Source organism: Mytilus californianus, unplaced genomic scaffold (assembly GCF_021869535.1).
Source record: "Mytilus californianus isolate M0D057914Y unplaced genomic scaffold, xbMytCali1.0.p SCAF_10, whole genome shotgun sequence".
NCBI lineage: Eukaryota > Metazoa > Mollusca > Bivalvia > Mytilida > Mytilidae > Mytilus > Mytilus californianus.
Genome location: NW_026262582.1, coordinates 6386109 through 6393811, shown reverse-complemented (window position 1 = coordinate 6393811; position 7703 = coordinate 6386109). Strand labels below are relative to the sequence as shown.

The window sequence follows — 7703 nt, the reverse complement described above, 5'->3', positions numbered from 1 at the left end:
CATCATTAAATTATTTTATCATCATCTTTTTGACATTTCCAATAGAAAATAGCGTTTGGTATAAGCAATAATGGTAAGTATTACTTATTATTGTTAAGGTTTTCTTGACCTGGTTCGCTAGACCTTCTTGACGGTCAATTTAATCCCATTTATCAATTATCCCCGATGACAGAAATGTCAACCCAGTCGATTTGAGCTAAGACTACTGTGTTATAGTAGTCTCAGATTTGAGTCATTGGTGAAAATCTGATCTATTTGATGACATAATTTCTTCATTAACTGTACATGCAATATGTTTGTATTTTTTGTTAACCGTGCACATACATACCCTTTGCATGTCTGCAAGATAAATGGGTTATGTATGTGTAATTTGTGTAATAACAATAATGGCGGACGATTAAAGTTGGTGAAGTCATTGCGTGATCACGTGACATTATTTGTAAACAAACGGGCTCCCGATGTAACACGTGTCGGAATTATCCATACAAGGTGCAATCAATCTTGTATTTCACTATTTGATGCTATTTCTGTGTCTGTTAGTAGGTGTTGTAGATCAGACGTCATAGTTTCATAGTACCATAATAGTGTTGGTGTTCCTGTTCAGTAGTTAGTTGTTAATTTTTTAATAGAAGGCAAGTCTACATTATTAAACTATTAAAGTCTGTGAAAAAATAGGGGAAAATAAACTAAAAAGGCAGGACAAAATTTATCATTCTAAGCCCCCCTTCCCCCCCCTTTTCAGCTATTTCACACTCTAATGCGCACATTAAAGGATTTTCATCATGCTCAACAAGATCCAAACTGACAGCAGAAAACATTAAAACAAAAAACTCGAAGACAATTCACAGCATCAACAAACATGATTACTTTCTATAAGTCAAGTTTATTGAAAGCAGCCAAGTCAGCTTGTCAATATAGAAAAAAACTGTTTGCTATCTTCCCCAATATATTTGTACATGCACTTCTCTAGCATGTTTCAGTAAATGTGTAAATTATGACTGACTGACAAAACTTTGACAATGACCACTTATTTTTATGTTCAATGTACATGTACATTATGTAATATACAGGATAATGCATAGACTCGATACTGCTGCAAGTTTATACAGGATTGTCGATGAAAAAAATAATTTGTTTGCCAACTTACAGTGTTTCCTTTAGGAGGTTTTGGTGTGGTATGCAGGGCTCACACTACTTCAAAATCATAGGGAGAAGTGACTTCTCTTTTTGAAACTGGTAGGGAGAAGTGGTGAGATTTGAAAGAGAAGTGCTCGTTCGCTCGCGGCGCTACAATGTTTGGTTTTTGGAAAATGACGCTGTCAAAGCGTCAATTTTACTATACCATTGACCAGATTTCATTTTATCGCTTCCGGTCGCTTCCAAGCCGCCTTCCGAACTCGGTTCCGTATTTTACATAACTATGTCCTGTACAGAATTTCATTCTTATCCTGTCCATATGTTTATTGTTATTAAATGGTATTTTGAGCTATCCCTTTGGTATATTTTTCATATTTATATGAGCTTTCGCTTTTTTGTGCATGACTTTCCATCCGTAAAAAAATCAGAACATAAATAGATCCGTATTGTTATGGTTTTGAACTTTTTACATACCAATGATAACAAATCGCTATCGCTAGAAAATAGTTCTTGAAAGAATGTTTACCTTTCTTGTCAGCTGAACTTTGAAATCATTCAAAAAATATTAAATGGAATCATCTTGAAATCATACGAAAGATAATGGTCTTTATCAAGATTTAAGAAGTTTTTAAGAATCGAAAATTAGTAATACGGTTATATCCACGCGGTGCGTATGTATTTGTAAGTTACTGTTGCAGACATAATATAGGTCAAATATCGCAGGGGCCAGTTCTATTAAAGAATACAATGGCGATAATTGCAGAAGTTTATCTGTCAAAAAGACTTTATTTCTTTCTGGATTTCTTCACTTTAAAAAGAATTATAAGATGCAGAAGTTAATGAAAGGAGTAGGCAGTGCTCAATGAATCATACCAAAAGCATTTAAGGAAAGTTTTACCCTTTCTCTGACAACGTGGTCTCGTCCATTTTTGAAACATTACGATTATTTCATTACGTTTTCGAGTTAACAACTAAACTATTGAACCTGTGTTGTTTTGAGAAGAGCATTCCCGTTGTCCAGGTGTTCATTACAAGCCCGTATTTTACGATTACTTTTTTTCAAAATCGGATACGAAAATTTCTTGAAAATAAATAAAAAGTAATGAGATTTGCCATCCACTTTTCAATAACTATTAATTTAAAATCAATGTTAACTGTGGATGACTTGGATAAGGAATGGCATTTAATGATTCCTTAAGATACAGCAAAATGTGTAAACAGGAAGTTGAGTAGGGAGACAATTTCAAAAGTGCTAAAACAAGTATTGTCAAATCTTGTTTTATATATATATATATACATTATGTGATAGTTACTGATTTAGACGTTCTAATTGGTACAAAACGTCATGTTGAGGACGCAGAGATTACACAATATACTTTTAGAGGACTACTTCTACTACTACAGCTACAAATTCTTATTCATTTCGTTTTGTACATAAATTTAAAAACACAGTTTGACAAGCAATTAGTTCTGACTCGGCATGTAAATTTATATGTATACATTTCGTCATCTCAAATAAAATACTAATGTATATTATCTATAGGAACTACTTATTAAATAAAAAGAGGAAATATCGATAAACCTGTTACTTATTAAGGATATATAATTGGGAGGTCCAAGTGACTTACTAAATGTGATTGATTTGGAAATTACATCAGGTCAACTGACGTAGAATTGAAGATAACCAGCGAATGTTCCGGAACTTGAAAATTAGTATATGAGAATCGTCGATAGAGCGGAAATAGTGGAGACAAAAGAAAGGACATTCAGTACAAAACATTGTCAACTGTTTTTTATTTGATAATTAATCATGTCGTTTTGTTGATTTAATCCATCAATTTTTACCACTTTTAAGCGGAGTTACGCAAGAGTACAAGAAACACTCTTATGATAAAACGATGTCATATGCTGATTTTTTGTTATATAAAAAAAAATCAGCGGTATTCATTGTCCTTGGATTTAATGTTTGTTATTTTGTAGCTTTTTCTAGTTGCTCAGCATATTCATTCAGGTTTTCTGGTGTTGAAATAGGAGACATCGGAAACGATGCTATATTTTTAGCTCCACCTTCATGCAAAGCGCTGTATACGGCACTGCAGCAATTCTTAAAAACCAAATGATACTTGTTGGTTGTTTTGAACTCATTCCACCAAGTTCCAATAGCTGCCACATCAAGTTTTTCGGAAGGAATTTCGTGTATAAAATCAGCTGGTTTTCCTTCCCATTCAACATCCTGTTCATACGAACTTGCTGGTTCTGCTTCCACTGATTTCTATAAAATAAACGAAGAATGAACTACAAAATGTCTTTGCTAGTTTTCAACTTTTTTCATTAATAACATTAATTGTACCTGTTCTTTTAAATGGATAAATTAAAAGCTTTCATATTCATATTAGTTTAATAAATTGCCGTAACGTTGTTTGTCTGAAAAGTTGTTGTTTTAATGTCTGCAATAATGACTCAATTTAATTGGGATTCGTGAAGCAAAATAGTACAATTTACGCACTTGTTTTGCGGACAACAGTTCTTCATTTTCCCTTAGGTCATAGCAGATTATGTCTGTCCTTTATCACCTTTTATGTATTGATTACGCCTTTGCATTTTCTTGTTTGTTCCAATACACAAAAAAAACTATTTGCTAAAACTAATGTGAAAAGGGATTAAATATATCAATTTCAAAAGTGGTAGAAGTTATTGGCCAAAACAATTTTATATTAATTAATTGTTTGTAGTTTTTCTTACGCACACAGTGGTAAATATTCCATGAATATCTAGCATATTCAGGACAAGAACCAAATCAAATATGAATACAATAGATAGGTTCTTAAACGTGTGTGTACCGTGATGAAGCGCTGGAATATTTGACTGGCATTGGAAAGTGAGAATTCTATGGATAAGCTCAAAAACTTTGCAGTCTTTTAAGATTTATGAACATGTGATGTACGAAAAATGTTTTTAAAAAATCGATTTCGCAACTGAACGTTGTCACGAAGCTTCTATTACTTTGTTGTTATGAACCTTTCTTCCACTTCATATCGAAATTTATTAAGCATTTAAAAAGGCGAATCTAACCTGCGAATAGTTTCATATCATTAAAACGGAAATAATTACAGAAATGACATATAATCTAAAATTAGACATTTTACTGGGTCTTCGTTATAAAAAGATTCTTGTATATTTTTCGTATAATGTTCGTTTTTTGTTTGTTTGTTTTTTTTTATGCTTTCGTAATATTTCTGTTTTTTTTCAGTCTCCCTTGATATCTCCTGCCTATGTTTTGAATCATACATGTGGTTAAATCTATACAATTAAATTTGGAGACCAACATTGTTTAGCCAGTTTGTCTCCGAACCGACGATCGTCTTAAGTATTATATCACAATAAATAGTTAGTGTATGTAATGTACTTTATAACTTCATATAGTAATTGCTTTAATTAGCGTAGCTTAATTAATTAAACCCCAAATACAGTTCCGTAGCTGGTTCCTTACCGTCTACGTTTTGTAAGCAAGCGGAAATGGTTTTGTTTTCAATTTGTCTTGAATTTATGACAACTCGGCCCACGGCAATTCGCCCAACTCAAACACTCAACTTGCATCACTTTATTAAACTCGCATCATTAAAAAAAATATATAATAAACTCGAAGAAATGTGTTTTATCATTAGATTTTTTCTTCTTCTCTAAGTAAACTCCTCCTTTATCGGAGCACACGTGTCACACAGAAACAGAACTCACACCACTCGAAAAAAATAAAATACAGTACTACAAACTCGCACCACTGAGGAAATGTTTTAAATTATCAGAGAGTTCTAAATTGTCTTTTATTAGTTATTTCCTCCGTTCTTGGAGCACCCGTATCACAGAGAGACAGAACTTAACTCGCACCTTTCGAAAAAAAAGAAATACTACAAATTAGCACTACTGAGAAATGTTTTAATCATCAGTGTTCTAGGTTGTCTTCTTATTTTCTGAATTATTTCCTCCGTTCTAGGAGCACCTATGTAACACTGTAATGTTTTAAAATTTAAAGATATTATGAACCAAAAACAGAAATCAAAACTTCGAAAATTGTGCCAATTTATTAGAATTATAAATGACAAACTGGAATATCTCTGAAGTTAACCTGTCGACTGTGCTGATCCTGATACTGTTGTAATATAACTCATAATTATGCTTCCTCAACAAATGTACAACGCAATGTAATGTAAAATAATATCCTTTTCTTTATACCTTTGTTCAACTTAGGTGATACCAGAATAAAATGATATATATTAAACACCGAGACAGAAGCTAATTGGACATTCAAACTCCTATGGAAGAAGAACTGACAAACTAATCAAAACTATCAACACAATGCACCAGTGCATAAAAACAGTTTGAGAAACACGAACCCAAGCTGTGTATTACCATAAACATTTCAAGTAGTGTTCAACCCGCGCAAGTTATATATATAATTGAATGTAGCATTAACCTATAACAAAATTCCAACCTTAATTTCTTATCAGCGATAATTACATTAACGGTACCAAATTTAATGAACCAGATGCATATTTTGTCAAACATTGTCACTTCATTGATTCCACAGGCCGAACTATCTGAAAATTAAAAACCTAATACGAGCATAAGAGAGCCGATAAACCAAATATAAGACACTGCTTCGAATTGAAAGATTGTAATTCTAAAATTAAACTCACCAAACTTTGGTTGGCAGATTTCGCCTTGTCTTCCTTTGGCCACCAGCTGATATGGGTTCCATCCTCTAGGGTCATCGATCCATGACCTACATTTCCTCCCCCTTCTTTCCATATGTTTATCTTTACGCTCATTGTTAATTAGCTGAAAAAATGACATAGATAACATGACTTGTTCATACCTCTTGATTCTTATACAAAAGTCGTCTGTGGTATTTTTTGCTCTTGAACAGACAAATGAACTAATCATCAGCAAAACCGGTTGTGTTTCATTCGGCGTTACTACAATCCGGTCCTCCTTCCTTTGTTCACGGCATCACCAAATGCGAATTATTAGTGGATTAAATTTGTCATGAATAGCATGCACGCGAGTAACACAAGTGGAGAAGGAACTATGCAACCATCTAAAGAATTTCAATATTTTAAATCAAATCGGTAGTACTAAAACGATTTTCAAATCTCGTACATCGATTACAAAAGTAAAACAATTAAAACTGGGTAAACCGCAAGAAAAGTAGCGAGAACGGTTGAGTAGACGGGCCTAGTGTTATCATTGGTATTTGTGACGGGGCCCTTTTAATTAATTTTCGCTATCTTTGCCTTTTTCTAGAATTAAACCTGAGTCACGATCGTGATGTTTAAAAACCAAAATCTGTCTCTAAATTCTAGAAAACGTTTAATTATATTTATACTGCATCGAAATTGGAAATTGGAACCCAATCTAGTTTCATATGTAAAAATCAATACAAACGTGAAGCACGCTGATGCAAATGCCTATTTGACCCCATAAATTTCGAAATAAATGGGAAAAAAATATAAACAAATAATTGAGCTGGTGTACCCACATGCAGTGTTTCTTTGTTTTTGCCGTATTTCGATTTGATATATAAATGCATTCAGCTCCAATGATTCAAAATAATAGCGCACCTTGTATGAATTGAGTACTGTCTTTTCTCATAGAAACAAAAAGAAACAAAAAGTAATCCATCGGATAATACAAATGCAAGTTATCAAGTTTGAAGTATAAATGAGGATTTCTATGTTATAAAACAACATAGTTTCTGTAAAAATATAAGAAAAATATTTAATGGTATTCTTGTATTTCAATTAATAAAAGATAAAAATTTGAAGTTATTAGAATACTTACGTTAAATGGCACTGTAGTGTTGAAGTAATAAAAGTAACCTCGTTTATGACAATTAATTTTGTACAAGGAATATATATACTATAAGTTCACCAATAAGATGGAAAAGATTAAAAAAACGGATGTCCGAATCAAAACTCGGGAAAAGAAACAATGAAAATCTTATCAGGTGAATTCAATTGTTTCTTAGATAAACTGTAGAGGTTATTTCCGTAAGATATGGCTAGCATGTCAAAGGTTCATGTTTGCGATTTCCTTTGCAATCCACATGTGACAGCATCTGCTTTTTTCTCTTTAAAGCTGACACGGTAGTATTTCCTGGTCCAAAGGGATGGTGATTGACTTTTAAGAACTTTTAACCGGATTCTAACACTGCCCATACATACACAGTAAACTGCAGTACTTTCATTGTAACTTTCTGAAATCAATTTGAATTTGAAAAATATAAAGAATAGAGACAAATGGCATAAAAATTAAGAATACAGAAATAAAGCCCCCCCCCCCTTCTTTCTCCCATTTAGACCCTCATATAGAATCAACATTAAAAGCTACGACAACATAAAATATTTCGTCACACGTCACGTTCTAAGATTTTAATGATGATTCTTAGAATCGCATTAATTAAGATCGATCGAGTCCCGACATTTGAGAGGGGAATGCAATACTCAGTCCAATAAGATCGATTGTCAAAATATGTTTCCATCAGTAAAATGAAAGTTGATACCAAGTTA

At 32.8% G+C, this 7703-nt stretch overlaps 1 long non-coding RNA gene across 1 annotated transcript; it reads right to left on the bottom strand.

The window, feature by feature from the left end:
• Positions 1-2912: 2912 nt before the first annotated feature.
• Positions 2913-7057, bottom strand: LOC127717533 (uncharacterized). The gene is made up of 3 exons (XR_007989227.1): positions 6976-7057; positions 5832-5973; positions 2913-3409 (listed from the first exon to the last, which is right to left on the bottom strand). It is a non-coding gene; the product is annotated as an uncharacterized LOC127717533 (long non-coding RNA).
• Between the last annotated feature and the right edge of the window lie 646 nt (positions 7058-7703).